The sequence below is a fragment of the Cynocephalus volans genome, chromosome 7 (assembly GCF_027409185.1).
Source record: "Cynocephalus volans isolate mCynVol1 chromosome 7, mCynVol1.pri, whole genome shotgun sequence".
Classification (NCBI taxonomy): Eukaryota; Metazoa; Chordata; class Mammalia; order Dermoptera; family Cynocephalidae; genus Cynocephalus; species Cynocephalus volans.
Genome location: NC_084466.1, coordinates 88,738,795 through 88,762,289, shown reverse-complemented (window position 1 = coordinate 88,762,289; position 23,495 = coordinate 88,738,795). Strand labels below are relative to the sequence as shown.

General features: G+C 44.0%; 1 pseudogene; it reads left to right on the top strand.

Moving 5' to 3' along the window:
- The first annotated feature begins 537 nt into the window (after positions 1-537).
- On the top strand, positions 538-19,737 carry LOC134381689 (cyclin-I-like; annotated as a pseudogene).
- Positions 19,738-23,495: the final 3,758 nt, after the last annotated feature.

Here is a 23,495-nt window from a genome sequence, read left to right as displayed (position 1 = left end):
CTAGTTGCAAATGTGGTACAACCCACATTTCTGGCCATATTGTGGGAATTCCTAGCCTTTTGGTTGGTAACTTGTATGCACAAGCCCTATAAATGGTGTGCTCCCTGACAGATTGAAAATCAAGCCAAGGGCTGAGCCCGTGGCGCACTCGGGAGAGTGCAGCGCTGGGAGCGCAGCGACGCTCCTGCCGCAGGTTCGGATCCTATATAGGAATGGCCGGTGCGCTCACTGGCTGAGTGCCGGTCACAAAAAAGACAAAAAAAAAAAAAAGAAAGAAAATCAAGCCAAGTTCTCAGGACAAAGAACAAGACAAACAGGAAAGCAATAGCTGCTCATGGGAGGGGAAGGATCAATCTTAAAGTGCAGTGTTGCTCATCTGGAACATTCTTCATAATGGCCATCATAATTCTGAATTATTTTCAGAATGATTTTGCTACTTTTGTAAATATTTGCAGCTTCTGAGACCATCATTCTTATACATTGTGCAAAATGTCCTCACCCATCCAATGCCAAAGGATGGACACGGAGACATGAGGTATGGCGAAGCAAGACTTTAGTGGCAGTCTTGCAAGATCAGGCATCTATTGGGCAGGTATGCTGGAAACAGTTACATCGAGCAATTTATTCCCTAGTGCACAAGTCCCATTGGCTGAGTACTGTGGGATGTACAATCTTCCCAAATATCGCGTAAGTTTTATTATTTCCTAATAAGGTATTTATTGTTCACTTCCTGTTGAAGGAAAGGCCTGGACTCAAGACAAGTCCACAAAAAAAGGCCCACAAAGAAGTCGTGAATAGGGAGAAGAACCAGGAAGTAAAAAGAACAAGGTGACCAGCCACCATCTTGAGAAGTCACCCTGAAGTCATAACTTTCAGGCGTTATCACACCACAGGTTACTCAAGCAACCCTTGTTAAGTTATTCTTGAAAATGAAGCACTTAGGCTTTTTTCCCACATACATGAAAAACACAGGTGTACGGAAGGCAGAATAGTCAGATCTTTATGACTTAGGATCCCATTTTCATATTTACACTGGATCTTGGTTTTCTCAGAGCAAAAATGGTTTTGGCTCTGAGATCTCCTTGAACCAACTTAGCATGATTTTCAAGTTTCTGTCTGACCCAACTGGACACCTGAGGCCTCCCTTACCTAAGCGTGCAAAAAAACTTCCCACATACCTGCAAACTCCAAAAGCCAGAGATCACACCCCCTGTAGCAATAACTACTTACTGAAACTTCTGTCAGTTACTTTTAAAACTGCAGCCATTATGCCAGTGACTTATTAGCCACCCCAGGCCCAAAGGTGATGTTCCATACCACAGCACAAACTAACCCTTGGTATCCTATGACAAATGCTCTCTCATGGTGCAAACTAACCCTTGGTGATAGGTTCTGAACATAACTAATACCATTTTAGGCAAGGCCAAGTACAAAATGGCCCCACCCCCTCCCCCTTTCCTTTACGAGAAACCTCATGATTTCTGAGAAACAGAAACCCTTTTGCTTCCACAAGGGCACAGTTCTCCACCCTGGTCACATAGCTTCCACATTAGCATAATGCCCCTCTTTGATTGTATCAGCCAGCCCTTGGCACCCTACAGTTCATATAAGCTCTCCCACCCCCACACCTGGAGCTGCCCTCCATTTTGAGTGCACCCTGGCAGATAATTTTCCTTTAATAAAGCTTCATTGGTATCTGGCATTTTGGCTCACTTTCTTTCATTTTGGTGCCAAAACCCAGGAAGGGTCCTGGCCAGGACCATCGGATGATCCCCTCTCTTGGGTTTATTGGCCCCTCTCAGCTGCCCTTCCCAGACCTTCCGTACCAGGTACATTCAGGACTCTCTCTTTTTGCTATTTCAGCCTCAATTCAGGGTGAGTCAGTGGGTCTGTCCTACCTACTTCTACAGGTTCCCCCGACTACTCTCTATGACTTTTGTCTACTTCCCGAAGACCAGGCAGCTGGCCGAGGGAACCCCTCTCATGCCCCCCAGCTATTGGAGGATGTTCCTCTAGCTGGTCAGTGGCTTCTCTCTCTTGAAAAGAAGGTGCACAGCAACAAGGACGCTCCTTGGTGGCACTCTTTTTCTGCTAGGACTGCCTGTTTCCTTTCTCACCCTCTAAATGGGATCCTCACAATCTAAACCTCCATGTTCTATGCCTCTGGTCCATCACCTGGATGATTTACAATCTCTCAGCTTCCAATGAGACTTTGTCATCACCCTCTTTCCACTAGGACTCGTTTCCTTTCTCACCCTCTATGTGGGATCCTTATGATCCAAATTGCCACACTCTATGCCCCTAAGCTGTCTCCTGGCCAATTTATAACCTCTTGGCCTATAGGGAGACATTAAACCCAAATGCCTTATTTCCTACTGCGATCAGGTTTGGCCTAAATACAAACTAGACAATGGATCCAAGCGGCCAGAAGATGACACTCTCGATTTAGATACTATTAGAGATTTAAACAATCTTTGTCACTGAAATGACAAGGCTGGAGAAATTCCTTATGTTCAAGCATTCCTCTGTCTTCAATCACGTCCTTCTCTCTGTCAAAACTGTCCTATGTCTCAAATTCTCCTAGCTCATGCCCAACCTCCCCTTCTGAACTTGGATCCATCAGACCACTCTACTCTCCGACCACCTCCTTACACTCCAAATCCTTCAGCAGCCCTTCCACTTTTTCCCTCTCTTTCCCACACCTGGTCTCGAGATGCTCATCCTCAGCCACCCAACCCCTCTCCTTCTCCCCCTTCATTAGGTGACAACCCTGCCTCAGCTCCGGCTCCTTTATACCCCATCTGTGAAGTGGTAGGGACAGGGGAAATTTTCCAGGTCCACATCCCCTTTTCTCTTTCCGATCTCTTCCAAAAATGACTGGGATCTTTCCAGTCCAACCCAGATATATATCTTAAGGAATTCAGATATCTCACCCAGTCTTATGATCTCACCTGGCATGATATTTTTATGATTCTCACTACTACTTTGTCCCCTGAGGACAGGCAACAGGTCTGGGTAACTGCCCAACAACAGGAGATGAGGTACATGCCCAAAATAATAGGCGGCCTGTGGGAGCCTTTGCCATTCCTCACATGGACCCAAATTGGGACTACCAAGCTGGCCATGGGACTGGGACCTCTGGGATAACATGATCATACACCTACTTCACAGCCTCCAAAAGGCTACTCACAAGTCAGTCAATTATGACAAGCTTAGAGAAATCACACAGAGATCCACCAAAAATCCCAGTGAGTTCCTAACCCACCTTTCTGAGGCTTTACATAAATACACACATACAGACCCAAACTCCCCTGCAGGCATGGCCCTCTTACACTCTCATTTCATTACCCAATCAGCCCCCGATATTCAAAAAAACTAAAAAAAACTTGAGGATGGTCCAAATACGACACAACAAGAACTCCCCAATGCAGCTTTCAAGGTTTTTAACAATAGGGAGGAGGAAAAGAAGGATTGATACAAAAGAGATCAGGCCAAATACCAACTCCTGGCTAATGTTACCTGTGGTTCACATACTCCAAAGCTGGCTGCCTCTAGGGGCAAGTCACATGGGAACTACTTCAAATGTGGTCACCCAGGCCACTGGGTACAGGCCTGTCCTAACCCTGGGCCCTTTCCAGGCTCTGTCCTCACTGCAAACAGCCAGGTCACTGGGGGGTTGCCTATTCCACTTGCCAGAGATGCAGTGGCCCAGTCCCCAACCCACAACAGTTAGCTCCATGGCCATCCCTACCAGAGCTTATTGGCTTTGCCCAGGAGGAGGACTGATGATGCACAGGACCCAAGGACCCCATGGAGATCACCATACATGAGCCCAGGGTAACTCTCCTCATAGCAGGTAAGCTGATCTCCTTTGTAATCAATACAGGGGCCACATACTCTACCCTTCCTGAATATGCAGGACCAACAATCCCATACCTCTATCACAATAGTAGGGGTCATGGGATCAGAATACCACCCACGGATCACTCAACCACTTTCCTGCACTCTACGTCACATCCAATTCACACACACATTTTTAATAATGCCTCTATGCCCTGTCCCCTTATTGGGGCAGGACATCCTTTCCAAATTCAAAGCTACCTTTACCCTAAACACTTTTTTTTTTTTTTTTGCCTTTTTCGTGACCGATACTCAGCCAGTGAGTGCACCGGCCATCCCTATATAGGATCCGAACCCGCGGCGGGAGTGTCGCCGCACTCCCAGTGCGGCACTCTCCCGAGTGCACCATGGGCTCGGCCCTACCCTAAACACTTTAACTCAAGCTACAATACTCCTGTTACAGGCTGCCCCAGACTTGGGCCTGGAAACCTCTACCCTCCCCTTTCCCCCTGCCAAAGTTAATGCTATAGTATGAGATACCTCCTCACCTTCCACAGCTACTCATCATCCTCCCATCTTCAAGAGGTTATGGGATCCTTCTTCTTTCCCTAATGTCCCACAATACCAAATTGCTAATAAACACCTAATAGGGTTAAAGGCCTTATAAACAAACTCCTTTATTCTCATCTTCTCTGACCCACCAATTCACCTTGTAAAACACCCATCCTTCTGGTTATAAAGCCTAATGGTTCATACCATTTAGTTCAAGACTTCAGGGCCATTAATGCAGCCATTTACCCATAACCCCAATTGTTTCTAACCCCTATACTCTTCTATCCACAATTCCAACAACCACCTGTTTCTTCTCTGTACTTGACCTTAAAGATGCCTTTTTTTCTATCCCCTTATACCCTTTCTGTCAAAACCTGTTCGCCTTCACTTGGACTGACCCTGATACACATCATTCCCAACAAGTCACCTGGACAGTACTGCCTCAGGGGTTTCAGGATAGCCCCCACTTCTTCGGCCAGGCCTTAGCTCAAGACTTATCTGAACTTCCTCCAACCTCTAGCACTTTAATACAAATACGTGGATGACAATCTCCTTTGTAGTCCCTCATATGAGGATTCACAGGCCCACACTGTTGCTCTCCTTAATTTCCTGGCCTCTAGGGGATATAGAGTGTCCCCCAGCAAGGCCCAAATTTCTTCTCCTTTAGTCACCTATTTGGGAGTCCACCTCACCCCCAATACCAGAGAAATAAGGGTGGATAGGAAGAGTTTAACCTCTGAACTCCCTACTCCTACCACAAACGGTGAAATCCTTTCTTTCCTGGGGCTTGCAGGGTATCTTCACCTATGGATCCCTAACTTTGGCATTCTAGCAAAGCCACTTTGTGGGGCAGTCAAAGGGAATCCTGCCATTCCTTTAAATCCCACAAAGCGGCTGTTTCAAGATGGCGGCGGCTGCGGCGGCTGGCGCGGAGTAGCTGAGGTGGAAAAGGTGGCCACTGGGCCTCAGGCAGCCGGGAAACTTGTGGACCTTTCTCTGGCCATCTCTTAAGAGAGGACTGCTGCTGCTGGCCGGTCGTGGGGGCTCAACGCCACTTTGCCCCCGGCAGGAGAGGCTGCCTCATTTACAGGCAACAGCTTTGAAGTGTGGAGCAGGAAAAGAACTGATTCTTAGCTGCAAAAGCGAGTCTTGAAACAGGGAACACGGCGCCAGGGCTGCTGTGGATGCAGCCAGGATCCCGGAGGCTGGGGCCGCACTGAAGGAGGCCAGCTGCCCTATCCAGGATTCGAGGTTTCAGGCCGGCATTAAAGAAGACTCCTGGGAGCGCCCGAGCGGCGCCGCGACTGAACAGCCCGAGGCGGCAGCGCCGAGAACACGGAAGGCAACAAACCAGAGACAGAGCGAGCGCCCGACCTGGCACAGCACTGTGAGTGATCCCTGGCAAAGCTCTGTTCGGGGGGTGGATGCCCACGCGGCTCCCCGCCTGCACCACCAGGCCACTCATTGCCCCGGTGCTGCCTCCATTTTCCCAGGTGCGGGCAGCTCCGCCCTGCTCGGCCATCACTGAGCCCATTTGCTTGGCCTGGCGCGGGGCTTTCCGGACCCTGCGGGCCGGCCTCCTCTCCCACTCCCTCCACGGTTCTCTGGCAGGGCTGGGGGTGTGGGGCGTCCCGACCAGTTTTGGGAGGGCTAGGAAGTACGGGCGGGCCGACTGTCACTCCACCACACCCTGGACTCCGGCCCCGGTAAACTTCCTGTTACTGGGAGGCAGATACCATCTCTGCGACCACCAGTTTGGAAAAAAGCCTAACGAATTTCTGGTTGGGAATAGTGTGGTAGGAGAGTTCCCAGGTCTGCTTGAACCTGCCGGAGAGCAGGCTGCAGGCGGGCACTAGACTCGGTTTATACCGGGGGGATACAAAGGTGAACAAGACCCGAGAAAGATCTACACAGTGCTACAAAGGCACCCAGAGAGACTGGTCGTCTGTGCCTAGCAGAAACCTGGTAGACTTCCTGGGCGAGGCGGTGCTGAGCAGGGTCTTGAAGGCCCAGCTGATAGACGAGGGGTGCAGAAGACACGCCCCAACCCAGCACAGTGTGCACAGAGGGGGGAGACGTGCGGCCAGGGAGGCGGAGACTCGACAGAAACCACACACCCGGTGGGGTCGCCACTGCACGATCTAACAGCCTGGGCCAGAGCACACTGAACGGGGAGAAGTCCTGTACAGAAAGTGAAAGCTCAACAGAGATCACACACCCTGTGGTACGTGATCCACCAGCCCAGCAGAGTACAAGCTGACCAGAAAGGTGGATCCCCGGAGAAGCCCAAGACCCGAGGCAACCACACACACAAGACACTAGAGGCCAACTGAGCAGTCACGGCGGGAGCCATACCAAATTGGCAACCACAGCAACATCCTAGTTAGTCATTAGTCTTAAACCGGTGGACTGTGAAACCCCCTGCCACAATGAATAAACACCAAAAAAAAGACACCAGAAATACAAAAAATCAAGAAAGTACACCACCAAAAGTTAATAAATCTCATACTCTAGATCCTATAGAACAAGAAGCCCTTGAAATAACTGATAAGGAATTTCGAGTGATAATTCTAAGGAAACTGAATGAGATACAAGAAAACTCAGCTAGACATCATGATGAAATGAGGAAGAGTATACAGGATCTGAAAGAGGAAATATACAAGGAAATCAATGTCCTGAAAAAAAATGTAGCAGAACTTGCTGAACTGAAGAAGTTATTCAGCGAAATAAAAAACACAACGGAGAGTTTAACCAGCAGGCTTGTCGAAGTTGAAGAGAGAACCTCTGAACTTGAAGATGGGCTGTTTGAAATAACACAAGCAGACAAAAAGAAAGAAAAAAGAATCAAGGACATGGAAGAAAATCTGAGAGAGATATCAGACAACCTCAAGCGCTCAAATATCCGAGTCATGGGTATTCCAGAAGGGGAGGAAAATGGAGATTCCATTGAAAACATATTCAACAAAATAGTGGCAGAAAACTTCCCAGGTATAGGAAAAATCACAGATCTTCAGATCCAGGAAGCTCAACGATCTCCAAACGTATTCAACCCAAAAAGGCCTTCTCCAAGACATGTCATAGTCAAATTGGCAAAACTCAGAGACAAAGAGAGAATCTTAAAAGCTGCAAGAGAGAAGCGTCAAATCACCTATAAGGGAGCCCCAATCAGGTTAACATCAGACTTTTCATCACAAACCCTAAAAGCTAGAAAGGAATGGGATGATATTTTCAAAATACTAAAAGACAAAGATTGCCAGCCAAGAATACTCTACCCTGCAAGGCTATCCTTCCGAAATGAGGGGCAAATAGTATATTTCTCAGACAAACAAAAACTGCGGGAGTTCACTACCACAAGACCACCCTTACAAGAAATCCTCAAGGGAGTACTGGGTTTGGTTCCTGAAAAATAACTACCACTGCCATAAAAACCTAAGAAAAATCTAAACCCGCTAGTACAATAAAAATGGCATTCATGAAGAGAAAACAAGCTAACAAAAACACTATCTACAACCTAAGGAACCAACAAACAAAGAAACCAAACAGTAAATCAGAAAGCAAGGAACAAAAGACACCTAAGACAACCAAACAACCAATAAAATGCTAGGAATAAATCAACACCTTTCAATAACAACTCTTAATGTTAAAGGCTTAAATTCCCCAATTAAAAGACACAGACTGGCTGACTGGATCAAAAAGCAGGACCCAACTATATGCTGCCTACAAGAGACCCACCTCACCCATAAAGATTCACACAGACTAAGAGTAAAAGGATGGAAAAAGATTTACCATGCAAACAGAAAAGAAAAACGAGCTGGAGTGGCTATTCTTATATCTGACAAAATAGACTTTAAACTAAAAACCATAAAAAGAGACAATGAGGGACACTACTTAATGATAAAAGGACTGATCCATCAAGAAGACATAACAATCATAAATATGTACGCACCCAATGTTGGAGCAGCCAGATTTATAAAACAAACTCTATTAGACCTAAAGAAGGAAATAGACACTAATACCATAATAGCAGGGGACCTGAACACTCCACTGTCAATATTAGACAGATCATCTAGGCAAAGAATCAGTAGAGAAACACAAGATCTAAACAAGACTCTAGACCAATTGGAATTGGCAGATATCTACAGAACATTCCACCCAACAACCTCAGAATATTCATTCTTCTCATCAGCACATGGATCATTCTCCAAGATAGATCACATATTAGGTCACAAATCAAGTCTCAATAAATTCAAAAAAATTGGAATTATCCCATGTATCTTCTCAGACCACAATGGATTAAAACTAGAAATTAATAACAAACAAAACTCTGGAAACTATACAAACACATGGAAATTAAACAGCATTCTACTTAATGACATATGGGTCCAAGAAGAAATCAAGCAGGAAATCAAAAAGTTTATTGAAACTAATGAAAACAATGATACATCATACCAAAACCTGTGGGATACTGCAAAAGCAGTATTGAGGGGAAAATTTATTGCATTAAATGCTCACTTCAGAAGAATGGAAAGATGGCAAGTGAACAACCTAACACTTCACCTTAAAGAACTAGAAAAACAAGAACAATCCAATCCTAAAGTTAGCAGACGGAAAGAAATCATTAAGATCAGAGCAGAACTGAATGAAATTGAAAACCAAAAAACAATTCAAAAGATCAACGAATCAAAAAGTTGGTTTTTTGAAAAGATAAATAAAATTGACAAACCATTAGCATGGCTAACAAAAAAAAGAAGAGAGAAGACTCAAATAACAAAAATTAGAAATGAAAAAGGCGATATTACAACTGATTCATCTGAAATACAAGGAATCATTCGAGACTACTATAAACAACTATACGCCAACAAATTTGAAAATCTGGAGGAAATGGATAAATTTCTGGACACACACAAGCTCCCAAAACTGAACCGTGAAGACGTAGAAAATTTGAACAGACCAATAACAATAAAGGAGATTGAAGCTGTTATCAGAAGGCTCCCAACAAAGAAAAGCCCAGGACCAGATGGATTCACAGCAGAATTTTACCAAACATTCAAAGAGGAATTGACACCGATTCTTTACAAACTATTCCAAAAGATTGAAACGGACGCAAATCTCCCAAACTCATTCTATGAAGCAAACATCATCCTGATACCAAAACCAGGTAAAGATATAACCAAAAAAGAAAACTACAGGCCGATATCCTTGATGAATATAGATGCAAAAATCCTCACTAAAATACTAGCAAACAGAATACAGCAACACATACGAAAAATTATTCATCACGATCAAGTGGGATTCATCCCAGGGATGCAAGGTTGGTTCAACATACGCAAATCAATAAATGTGATACACCATATTAATAAACTCAAACACAAGGACCATATGATCATCTCTATAGATGCTGAAAAAGCATTTGATAAAGTTCAGCACTCATTCATGACAAAGACCCTCTATAAGTTAGGTATAGAGGGAAAGTATCTCAACATAATTAAAGCCATATATGCCAAACCCACTGCCAATATCATCCTGAATGGGGAAAAGCTGAAAGCTTTTCCTTTAAGAACAGGCACTAGACAAGGATGCCCACTCTCACCACTCCTATTCAACATAGTGTTGGAAGTACTAGCCAGAGCAATCAGAGAAGAGAAGGAAATAAAGGGCATCCAGATTGGAAAAGATGAAGTCAAACTGTCCCTGTTTGCAGATGACATGATCCTATATATCGAACAGCCTAAAACCTCTACAAAAAAACTGTTGGAATTGATAAATGATTTCAGCACAGTAGCAGGATACAAAATCAACACACAAAAATCAGTAGCATTTCTTTTCTCCAATAGTGAACATGCAGAAGGAGAAATCAAGAAAGCCTGCCCATTTACAATAGCCACCAAAAAAATAAAATACTTAGGAATTGAGTTAACCAAGGAGGTGAAAAATCTCTATAATGAGAACTACAAACCACTGCTGAGAGAAATTAGAGAGGATACAAGAAGATGGAAAGATATCCCATGCTCTTGGATTGGAAGAATCAACATAGTGAAAATGTCCATACTACCCAAAGTGATATACAAATTCAATGCAATCCCCATCAAAATTCCTAAGACATTTTTCTCAGAAATGGAAAAAACTATTCAGACATTTATATGGAACAATAAAAGACCACGAATAGCCAAAGCAATGCTCAGCAAAAAAAATAAAGCTGGAGGCATAACACTACCTGACTTTAAGCTATACTACAAAGCTATAATAACCAAAACAGTATGGTACTGGCATAAAAACAGACACACTGACCAATGGAATAGAATAGAGAATCCAGAAATCAACCCTCACACTTACTGCCATCTGATCTTTGACAAAGGCACCAAGCCTATTCACTGGGGAAGGGACTGCCTCTTCAGCAAGTGGTGCTGGGATAACTGGATATCGTTATGCAGGAGAATGAAACTAGATCCATACCTCTCACCATATACTAAAATCAACTCAAAATGGATTAAGGATTTAAATATACACCCTGAGACAATAAAACTTCTTAAAGAAAACATAGGGGAAACACTTCAGGAAATAGGACTGGGCACAGACTTCATGAATACGACCCCAAAAGCACGGGCAACCAAAGGAAAAATAAACAAATGGGATTATATCAAACTAAAAAGCTTCTGCACAGCAAAAGAAACAATTAAAAGAGTTAAAAGACAACCAACAGAGTGGGAGAAAATATTTGCAAAATATACATCTGACAAAGGATTAATATCCAGAATATATAAGGAACTCAAACAACTTTACAAGAAGAAAACAAGCAACCCAATTAAAAAATGGGCAAAAGAGCTAAGTAGGCATTTCTCTAAGGAAGATATCCAAATGGCCAACAGACATATGAAAAAATGCTCAACATCACTCAGCATCCGGGAAATGCAAATCAAAACCACATTGAGATACCATCTAACCCCAGTTAGGATGGCTAAAATCCAAAAGACTATGAACGATAAATGCTGGCGAGGCTGCGGAGAAAAAGGAACTCTCATACATTGTTGGTGGGACTGGAAAATGGTGCAGCCTCTATGGAAAATGGTATGGAGGTTCCTTAAACAATTGCAAATAGATCTACCATACGACCCAGCCATCCCACTGTTGGGAATATACCCAGAGGAATGGAAATCATCAAGTCGAAGGTATACCTGTTCCCCAATGTTCATCGCAGCACTCTTTACAATAGCCAAGAGTTGGAACCAGCCCAAATGCCCATCATCAGATGAGTGGATACGGAAAATGTGGTACATCTACACAATGGAATACTACTCAGCTATAAAAACGAATGAAATACTGCCATTTGCAACAACATGGATGGACCTCGAGAGAATTATATTAAGTGAAACAAGTCAGGCACAGAAAGAGAAATACCACATGTTCTCACTTATTGGTGGGAGCTAAAAATTAATATATAAATTCACACACACACATACACACATACACACACAAACGGGGGGGGGTAAGAAGATATAACAACCACAATTATTTGAAGTTGATACAACAAACAAACAGAAAGGACATGGTTGGGGGGGAGGGGGGGAGGGAGAAGGGAGGGAGGTTTTGGTGATGGGGAGCATTAATCAGCTACAATGTATATCGACAAAATAAAATTAAAAAAAATAAAAAAATAAAAAAAAAAATAAATAAATAAAATGTTATTTTTATATAAAAAAAAAAAAATAAAAATAAAAAAAAAAATAAATCCCACAAAGCCCATTCATTCTCCCTTCCAGTGATTAAAAGCCACTCTCCTTGCAGCCCCAGTTCTATCTCTCCCAAACCTATCTCATCCTTTTATCCTGTACATCACCAAAACCCAAGGATTGGCAATTGGGGTTTTGGGACAAGAGGCAGGAGATATTTTCTCCCCAGTTGCGTACCTATCTAAACAATTGGACACCACAGCTCGAGGATGGGCTCCCTGTTTACAGGCCTTGGCGGCAGCCACCCTTTTACCACAAGAAAGCTCTATACTAACTTTTGGCCAACAAACAGTCATTCGTTCCACCCATCATCTTCAAGACCTTCTCAGCCATAAGGCCATTCAATTCTCTCCCCTTCTTGCCTACAATTTATCCACCTTACCTTTATTGAAAATTCTCAGTTCTAGGGCCAGCCCGTGGCTCACTCGGGAGAGTTCGGTGCTGATAACACCAAGGCCATGGGTCCGGATCCTATATAGGGATGGCTGGTTCGCTCACTGGCTGAGCGTGGTGCTGACAACACCAAGCCAAGGGGTGAGATCCCCTTACCGGTCATATTTTAGGAAAAAAAACAAAAATAAATAAATAAATAAAAATAAATAAAAAAAGAAAATTCCCAGTTCTCCTTTAAACCTTGCCCTCCCTTAACCCAGCCACTCTCATCCCAAAACACTCATGATCCTTAGAACCCAATTGCATGGAGGCTTTAGACCTCTTTCCTAATCCCCTTCCACACATCTCCCCACATCCCATTACGTGGTTCATAGATGGGAGCGCCACCTCCATGCCCACCCCCGGGCGGCTTATGCCATAGTAAATCTAACACAAGCTATTGAGGCTGCCCCCCTTCCCTCTAACAGCATTTCCCAACAGACAGAACTCATTGCCCTCACCCGTGCTCTCACTCTAGCAAGTAACAAATGAGTCAATATGTATACTGACTAAGTATGCTTACCACATCCTACACTCCTGTGCAGCCATATGGAAGGAGAGAGGATACATGACCACTCAGGGAGGGCTCATAAAAAATGGACATCTTATCAAGATATTTCCTGAGGTTGCACAACTCGCAAAGGAGGTTGGGGTTATACACCGCAGAGGATACCAAACCTCCAACGACCCCATAGCCCAGGGAAACAAACTGGTGGATCTCTCACTGCAAAACAGGCTGCTTAATCACCAGGCCCCCACTCTTCCTCTCCTGCTCAGGTCCTTCTCATGGCCCCTATGCCCTCACCCCAATACAAACCCCAAGAAATACAACACCTCCAACAGTTGGGATCAGAGAGAAGGGACAACTAGTGTATTCTCTCTGGTTGCTATGTCCTCCCTACCACACAAACTGAGCAAATCCTTTTAGATTTCCATAATTCAGTTTGTATAGGCTATGAATCCCAACTACGCCTCCTTCAGCCCTTATATTACTCTCCGCACATGGCCAAGTTACTTAAACAAATCACTCAAAACTGTCCTTTGTGTACTCGTTGCTCCAATCAAAGTGGCCTCCAAGTTTGGTCCTTTGCCACCCCCCAGGCCAGAGGGTACACTCCTGGCCAGGATTGGCAAATTGACTTTACTCACATACCTCCCCACACAAGGACACGCTACCTTCTAACCTTAGTAGATACCTTTTCAGGTTGGAGTGAGGCTTTTCCCTGCACTTCAGAGGATGATACAGCAGTAACGCATGCTCTCACCTCAAAAATCATCCCTCATTTTGGCCTTGCCCACCAGCCTCCAGTCTGCTAATAGCCTGGCACTCATTTCCCAGATTACACAACTCACAGCACAGGCCTTACATATCAAATGGGACTTTTATATATACCATGTCAGCCTCAGTCATCAGGCAAAGTAGAAAAAGCCAACACACCTCACCAAGCTGTCCATGGAACTTTACCTCCCTTGGGCCCAACTTCTCCCTTTAGACTCACTCACCTGCGAGGTGCCCCCCAAACCCACAGGCCTCAGCCCCTTTGAGCTTATGTATGTCAGACCCTTCACCCTCACACCTCTCCCTTCCAGCCTATCACCTTTAGGCCAGTATCTCCCTACTCTTTTGCTCATTAGGGATTTTCTTTGGGAACAGGCCAACCTTCTATTACCTCATCCTTTCTCCACCATCCTCTCAGACTTTAGACTGAGCCTGGGACGGCAAGTGTATATTAAAACCCGAATCCCAAAGCCCCTCTCGCCATGTTGGGAAGGGCCTTATATAGAACTTCTCACCACCCCCATGGCAGTCAAGGTACTAGGAAAGGCCCCTTGGTATCACTTGTCCTTGGTAAAACTAGCACCTGAGACTTTACCCAAAGAATCTGTTAACTCCAAGCCAGAGGGGTCCCTCTGCTCACCCCCAACCCAACATCTCCTTACACTTTATCCATTTTAGGATCCTCAAAGTTGAAAATCTCCAGGACCTCCACTCTTCCCCCAATCCCAGAAGAAGGATGATCTTTCCCGGGCGATTATCCTCTCACTCTTCCAAGCCCCCTTCATGTCCTTCACACAGGAGCTGCTCCAAGACTGGTCCCGACAGGCCACCTCCAGTGTTGAAGTCATCCTTGAGTGGGAATACATACAGGCTTTCACCAACGAAAAGGTCACCGAATTGTTCCTGGGAGGAGCTTATCAGCCCCTGAGAACCATCGACCCTTCCCCAGAAGAATACGGCCTCCCCACACAAAACCAATACCCCACCACCTAATTGTTTTATTTTTTTTGTATCTTCGCCCATCTCAAGCAGGAAGTAGCTTCAGAACAAAGAGATCTTTGCCCCTTTTCCCTTCCCCCTATATTTAAAAGGCAGGAATGATGGATCTTGGCTGTGACCGACACCATCTTGGACCTGACCAACGCCATCTTGGACCTGACCAACACAGTCTAGGACGTGACCGGTGCTATTTTACACACATTCAGCACAAAATGGCCACCAGCCTTTCCTTTATGAAAGACCTCATGGTTTCTGAGAAACAGAAACTTCTCCACAGCAGCACCAAACCTCCCTGATTGCGTCAGCCTTCCTCACAGCCTATATAAGCCCTCCCACCCTGACACTGGTTGCTGCCCTCCATTTTGAGTGCAGCCGGGCAGATTCTTTTCCTTTAATAAAGCTCAGTCGGTACCTGGCATTTCAGCTCGCTCTCTTTCATTGATGACTGTCTAAAATTCACATGCCGTAAATATGGTTTAGAGGGAAATAACTTGAGAGATTACAGCTAGTTTTGTTCAGTTTCTCAAAGAATTTTCATGAACAGTTCAAGCATGGTTGTTAAAAATAAGTAAATTATCTCTGGTTTACAGAGGACAACAACAATAAATAAATAACAAATAAGGCTTTATAAATGTTTATAAATGAACTTTTCATCATTTCAAAAAATCTTTTTGGTAACTTGAAACTTTAGGTAAAATTAAGTAATAGATATTCATTAAATGTCCAGGTCATTTCTAAATAAGTCAAAATACTAAAACATTTACTATTAAGCATAAGTTTAAAGTTGATATAGGGCCGGCCTGTGGCTCACTCGGGAGAGTGTGGTGCTCATAACACCAAGGCCATGGGTTCGGATCCCATGTAGGGATGGCCGGTTAGTTCACTGGGTGAGCGTGGTGCTGACAACACCAAGTCAAGAGTGAAGATCCCGGGGGCCGGCCTGTGGCTCACTCGGGAGAGTGTGGTGCTGATAACACCAAGGCCACGGGTTCGGATCCTATATAGGGATGGCCGGTTTGCTCACTGGGTGAGCATGGTGCTGACAACACCAAGTCAAGAGTGAAGATCCCGGGGGCCGGCCTGTGGCTCACTCAGGAGAGTGTGGTGCTGATAACACCAAGGCCACGGGTTCGGATCCTATATAGGGATGGCCGGTTTGCTCACTGGGTGAGCGTGGTGCTGACAACACCAAGTCAAGGGTTAAGATCCCCTTACCGGTCATCTTTTAAAAAAAAAAAAAAAAAAAAAAAAAAAGAGTGAAGATCCCCTTACCGGTCATCTTTAAAAAAAAAAAAGAAAGAGTGAAGATCCCCTTACCGGTCATCTTTAAAAAAAAAAAAAAAAAAAAAAAGAGTGAAGATCCCCTTACTGGTCATCTTTAAAAAAAAAAAAGAAAGAGTGAAGATCCCCTTACCGGTCATCTTTTAAAAATAAATAAATAAAAATAAAGTTGATATATATTGACATCTTGTTTGGTTTTTTTTTGTTTTTTTTTTAAAAGATGACCGGTAAGGGGATCTTAACCCTTGACTTGGTGTTGTGAGCACCACGCTCAGCCAGTGAGCGAACCGGCCATCCGTATATGGGATCCGAACCCGGGTCCTTGGTGTTCTCAGCACCACACTCTCCCGAGTGAGCCACAGGCCGGCCCAGACATCTTGTTTTTATATGATATAGAAAAGCTATATATATTTGGGTCTGTTAGTAAATGTGAAACAACTATATTTTCATGCTAAGTCTGGTGAAAGAAGTGAATACTTGTACAGAAATGTGATTGGACAAAAATGGGTATGACAACAGTAATAAGCTAGGGGACTCAGCAAGCCCTGTTTGTTGAGATTTTTCTTGACTTCTCTGTGCAGCATTCCTTTCCTTTGGATATAGGGCAGGACCTCTGTCACATGAGGATCTTATGATCTACTTTCAGAGGAGGTGAGACAGAGAGCGATCTTTCTAGGTTTAATAGTTTGCTTTTGGGGGGAAAAGAGGGGTGGGAGACTGGAGTGTGGGAGAAGATTAGAGAGAGACCTTCTTGCATGTCAGGCCCTCCTGTCTCCTTCGGCTAAAATTCTCAGTATGACAAGTTGCCATAATTTGGGGTATCATGTCCTAAGCTCCAACAATTGCTTTTGGCACTGGCAGTACAAACAGAAACAATCTCTGGGGAAATGCAGCAGATTCATTCAAAGTAAAATCTAGATTCTGTTAAAGAAAAAGTTATCAGTGACACTTGTTAGAGCACAGTAAGGCAGATTTTATTTTATTTTATTTTTTTCTTTAAAGATAACCAGTAAGGGGATCTTAACCCTTGACTTGGTGTTGTCAGCACCACGCTCTCCCAAGTGAGCAAACCTGGCCATCCCTATATGGGATCCGAACCCGTGGCCTTGGTGTTATCAGCACCACACTCTCCCGAGTGAGCCACGGACCGGGCCCAGATTTTATTCAGGACCATTGAGAAAGGTGTAGGGACCACTGCAATGGACTCTTGAAGTAGGAGGGAGATTGGGCTCAACTCCAAGTACAGCATACACGGGTGTTAATGTATAGTGAAGGATCAGGGTGGGGGTAGTGGATGGAAAATTACTAACAGGAAACATGAGGAGTAAGGTGAATTCTGGCTAAATGGACCTAACAGGATTCTTGCTTAAGGCAGGCCAGGGTATCAGACACCAGCTGTGAGATGGTGCAGGATGAACTTGACTGGATACCGAGGGTGCTCATATATCAAGTGTGGGGAGTTCTGGCTAAACTGACATAGCAGAGTTCTTTGCCAAAACTGGATTTTACAAAGAAGTATATAGATGGGCGTAGGATAAGATTCAGGAGCCTGACTAAAATTTGGCCAAGCAAAGAAACTTTGTCAATTTCCATAATTTAAGATCAGTTCAAAAACATTTTTTTAATTTAAAATAACAAAAAAGAACAGTTCATCAAAAATTACAAAATATACATAGAAACAATGTGCTGTGGGCAATAGTCAACAGGGAAAAAAAGGGCAGATTTCAGGTACTGGAATGATTATATAGCATATAAAATAATTTTATTTAAAGTGTTTACAGAAATAAAAGAGAACTAGCAACAAGAACAAAAAATAAAAGGGCCAAAATGATGAAACACGGTCAAGAAAGCGAAGACAACCACAGAACGGGAGAAAATATTTGCAAATTTTATATCTGATAAAGGATTAATATCTTTTTTTTTTTTTTTTTTTTAAAGATGACCGGTAAGGGGATCTTAACCCTTGACTTGGTGTTGTGAACACCACACTCAGCCAGTGAGCGAACCGGCCATCCGTATATGGGATCCGAACCCGGGGCCTTGGTGTTATCAGCACCACACTCTCCCGAGTGAGCCACGGGCCGGCCCAAGGATTAATATCTTGAATACGTAAAGAACACTTGCAATTCAGAACTGAACAGAAACAATAAAATTTTAGAATTAGCAAAGAACTGGAATAGATGCTTCCCTAAAGAAGCAGCCATCTGAAGGTCTGAAGGCGTCCCCCTGGCGTCCCCCAGGGCTACCGCGTGGGCCCCGCCCTCGCCGCCTGGCTGGGTCTTATTTTCCCTCCCCTCCCCCTTCCGCCTCTGCCCGAGGCCCCGCCCCACCCTGGTCCCCGCGGAGGCCGCCTCACGTCGGGGGCGTCGTGGAACCAATGGGTGGGTGGACCCCGGCCGCAGCCCTGCGTCCCGCCGGCGAGCACACGTCCCCGGCCGGTTCTCCTCCTGTCCCCCTCGGTTGTCCCCGCCCTGGGCCCGGGGAGGTCTCCAGCTCTGCGGGGAGCAGGGGGAGGCAGCTACACCGAGCTGGGGAGCAGGCAGATCCAAAGGACGTCATCAAGTTTCCAGGACCGTTGTCTTTCCTGTTGGCGCTCTCCAGGGAAGCCCAGATGTGGAAGGTGATTGTGCTGAAAAGGCCCACAAGTCTGAATATTTGTCCTTCGGGGGGGGCTGAAGTAACTCATGGCTGGCCAAAGTCAAGCAGCAGCTCAGCCGCGGTCCAGCGACAGTGGCTCTGGCCGGCAGTCTTTGGGGCAGGTGTTTCGCTACCTAAAGGCCCACACTGTATGCTTGAGTTGTATTGCAATCCGCTGTTTCTTCCCAGCTGCCCACGCTGTTGAGAATGAGAGAATGCAGGACTGAAGGTGCTGGCAAGAGACAGCTTCCGTGGCTGTTTCTCAGCGGAAATAATGAGAATGGAGGGAATTACTCTGGATGAGTTGAATGGGGACCTTCACACTGCCACACTGGATTTTCTTCACATTTTCCGTGCTGTTGCAGTGTCAACTAGGCCCCAGTCACTTTCAGTTTGCCCAAATTGAGCCGTCTCAACACTTGGCAGTCCTTACCAAGCAACGACGGTATGGCCTGCCGACAGCTTCTGCAGTTGCTAGCAGCCAGGCTTGCCGGGGCAGTGGTGACGCTGGAAATGGAGAAAGCCCCTCCTGACTGGCTTCCTCTTACAGCTGGGCCCCTGCAGAAAGCACAGACGCGGACAGCTCCCAGTTGACCGACCGCTGGGAGGCGGAGGCACGTCACCTTTCTACTTTGCAGTTTTTCCTGCCTCTAGATTCCATTTGTGTCTACCGTCCCCTCAAGCACAACCAAGTGACCTGTGACAATAGAGTGTTCAGATTACATCCCTCCTCTGTCCCAGGCCCAGATTTCTCCAAGTACAACAGCAGTCCAGAAGTGCCAATCAGAGGTCCGGCAGCCGCGGTGGTGCAAGCACAGCTCTGCTAAACACAGAGCAGAGGACACGGAAGTGGAGGACTTCGGTCACGGAGTCAAACGCTCTGAAACTAACGCTTCAGAAGATGTGGGTTCTCTGTGTGGCACTGATTTATCAAGACAAGAGGGACATGCTTCCCCTTATACACCTTTGCAGCCTGTGTCCGTCATGTAGTTTCAACAAGTATTACCTTCAAGTGCAAACTAAGGTGAATACTCTGGGAACGAGAACGTGCAAAACCAAGAAAGACTGATTTGAAGTGAGTCAGGAAAACAAAAAACGAAAAACACTCATTTACTCGTGCAGGTAATTACAATTCAACATTACTGGAGCACTTAAAGACCTATATATATATGTATATATATACACACACACACATATATATATATATACACATAAAATTCAAAAGATCCAAAATTTTTTTAAAAAATAAAAAAAATAAATTTATAGTATGTCATATACTAAAATTACTAAAAAGTATTTCACCTTTTCTTCTAAAATGTAACGTAGCTTGCCCCATGTCAAAAATACACATTTAACATTAAAAAAAAATTCTAAAATTCATAGCAAATCTTGTCCTCAGTGTCTTGATTTAATTGTCCTGCTGCATTTGCTTGCTTCTCCATCAAATACTTAATGAATTTTATGCATGCTGATCCATGCTCTTCCACTGGATAGGAAACTCCCAAAATTATTTTTTAGCAATTTACCCCAATTTTATTAATTTTTATTTTTATATTTTTAGCACCTGGCCAGTATGGGGATCCAAACCCTTGACCTTGGTGTTATCAGCAACATGCTCTAACCAAGTGAGCAAACTGGCCAGGCTTCATTTTTGTTTATCTTAAAATGAAGCTTAAAAGTGACAGGTAATTAGGACCCTCAGATTTGTTGAAAGCATTTTTGACATTTGTATACAGAATTTGTGATAAAGTTAATATATCCAGGTGCTTACCAAAGAAACATTTATGTAACCACTAAAATTAAATTTTTAGCACTGATGAGTTTTCACTCATTTATAATCAGTAGGAGACACTGTCTAGATGTTGGGACAACTCTACAATTTAAGTCTGTAACATGTTATAACTAAATTTAGTATCCTAGTTTTATATTAAGCTGTTGTGATTAGGATTTTTTTTTTTTTTTTTTGGTGGCTGGCTAGCACAGGTATCTGAACCCTTGACCTTGGTGTTACCAACACCATGCTCTAACCAAGTGGGCTGACCAGCCAGCCTTATTAGCATTTTCTTGACAAAAGTTATTTCCCCTGCCTCCTTAGCCTACCTATATTTCTCTTAATGACTTCTGGATCCTGAGCTCCTTCTGCATGTTGAAGAAGGTATCACAGTCAGAACCATGTACTGATGCTAAAAGCCTCTGATAGCAACAAAGAGTTGTCCTCAAAAAAAAAAAAACATCAATGTGTTGGAAACTTAATGGCCAATGCAACAGTGTTGGGAGATGAGCCCTTTGGGAGGTGATTAGATCCTGAGGGTGAGCCCTCATGAATGAATTAATGCCCTTTAAAAAGGGATTAACAGAGGGAGTTTGCCCGTTTTTGCCCTTCTGCCTTTTGCCATGTGAGGACACAGCATTCCTCTCCTCTAAAGGACACAGCATTCAAGGTGCAATCCTGGAAGCAGATCAAATCCTCAACCAGATGCCAGCAAATTGATACAGGACTTGCCAGCCAACAGAACTATGCAAAATAAATTTCTGTTCTTTGTGAATTACCCCATGTCAGGTACATTTAAGCTTGGACCAAAGCAATAGTGGGAATGCAGAAGAAAGGCATAGTTTTAAAAAAAAAATAGTCTTAGGCCTGGCTGGTTAGCTCAGTTGCCTAGAGTGTGTAGCACCAAGGTCTGGGGTTTGATCCCTGTATTGGCCAGCTGCCAAAAAAGAAAAAAGGCTGCTAACCAGAGCGAATGTTGCTGGACCACGGTTGAATTGGGACTTGAGTTTGGCCAGCCATGAGTTACTTCATCCCTCCGGAAGGACAAACATTCTGATTTGTAGGCCTTTTCAGCACATTCACCTTCCACATCTGGGCTTCCCTGGAGAGCCCACTCCCCTGGCCAGTTCCCCTCCTGTCCCCCTCGGTTGTCCCTGCCCTGGGCCCGCGCCACCAGGAGAGGTCTCCAGCTCTGCAGGGAGCAGGTGAGGCAGCTACATCGAGCTAGGGCGGGCAGATCCATAGGATCTTTTTATTGTTCATGTACGTTCTCATTCTAATCTTCCTGGCCCTATTATATCATTTGACAATGGCATGGCAGATATATTGAATATTTATTCTTTTAATCTCACTCCTGCAATTATTTCTCACCAATTTTTTCATCAAGGAGCTTGAGCTTTGGCTAAACAATATTCTCTGCCTTTAATCAAAGCAAAAGAGATTATTAAGGCTTGTCCTGTTCGTCAATCATTTGCTGCACCATTTTCAACTGGTATTAATCCTCATGGTTTGCAACCCAAAGCATTATGTCAAATGGACGTTACTCATCATCCGACTTTTGGTAAATCGAAATACATTCATGTTGTTACTGACAATTTCCAGAGTTCTACATGCCACTTGTCAAACAGGAGAAAACTCTTAAACATGTTCATCACCATCAACTGGCTTCAATTGCCTCTGCAGGAATCCCTACTGAAATCAAAACTGACAGTGGCCCTGCTTATACTTCTAATTCTTTTAAACAATTTTGTCAATGTTGGAATATTAAACATATTACAGAAATTCCATATAACCCTCAAGGACAAACTATTACAGAACGAGCATATTTGCTCCTTAAATCACAACTTTTAAAACAAAAAAGAGGGACTATGCATGATCATTTATCCCCACAAGAACAACTGTGGAAAGCTTTATTAACTCTTAGTTTTTTAAACATTTCTAATATTGGTTTTTCAGCTATTGAAAGACATTTTTCTCCATCAGATCACAGATTTAAACCGTTAGTTCTTTATAGAGATCCTTTAAATGGCCCTTTATGGAAAAGGCCTATAGAACTCAACATGGGGAAGGAGATATGCTTCTGTGTTATCGCCTACAGGTCCTATCTGGGTTCCTGCCCGATTAATAAAACCATACCATGAGTTGGAGAAGAGCCTGTCCTCATCGGAATCCACTGCCAGGCCTCTAACACCTATCTCTTAATTCAACTGAAAACACTCCATACATGCGTTTCCCAAATCAAAAAAGAGATCATGGTCTTCTTCTGAGTTCCCATGGAGCCACTGGTATCACTTGGGAAGACATAAAATGTCTCACTGCTCAGGTGGAGACTGCCTTGTCAACTACAGGCACTCCAAAATACCTGAAAATTTGTTTTTTGCTATGACAGCCTACATCCTTGTCAAAAACGATTTTGGGGAATTTTAATCACTTCTATTATTGCTATTACAGCCTTGCTGCCACAGCTGCTACTGCTGCAGTGGCTTTAACCCATTCTATTCATACCACAGCTCATATCAATAGACTTTTGCAAAATGTTACTGGGGAATTGGAATCTCTTACTGTTATAGATCAAGAAATTCTTCAATGCCTCGATGCTTTAGAGGCGGCTGTCCTTGAGATAGTAGAAAGACAACAAGCTAAGGACAACATTTACAATTGGAATGTAATATCAATTTTAATAAGTTTTGCATAAACCGTGTACCATTTAATGAGTCTGTCTCATGGGAAAAATTTTAAAAAGTATATTAAAGGAGCATTTAGTTCATCTTTAGGACAAGATATTTCAACCCTTCAAACAAAGTTAAAACAGCAGACGTTTCAATTACAACAAGAAGCTAAGAATATTACTTTATGTGAGTTAACTGACATTGCTAAATGGTTGGATCCAAGGTCCTGGTTTTCTTCTTTAAATTTATGATTTGGTTCACAAGTGCTTTTATAGTTGATCATTTCTTTTTATTTCTTGCAGTCTTTT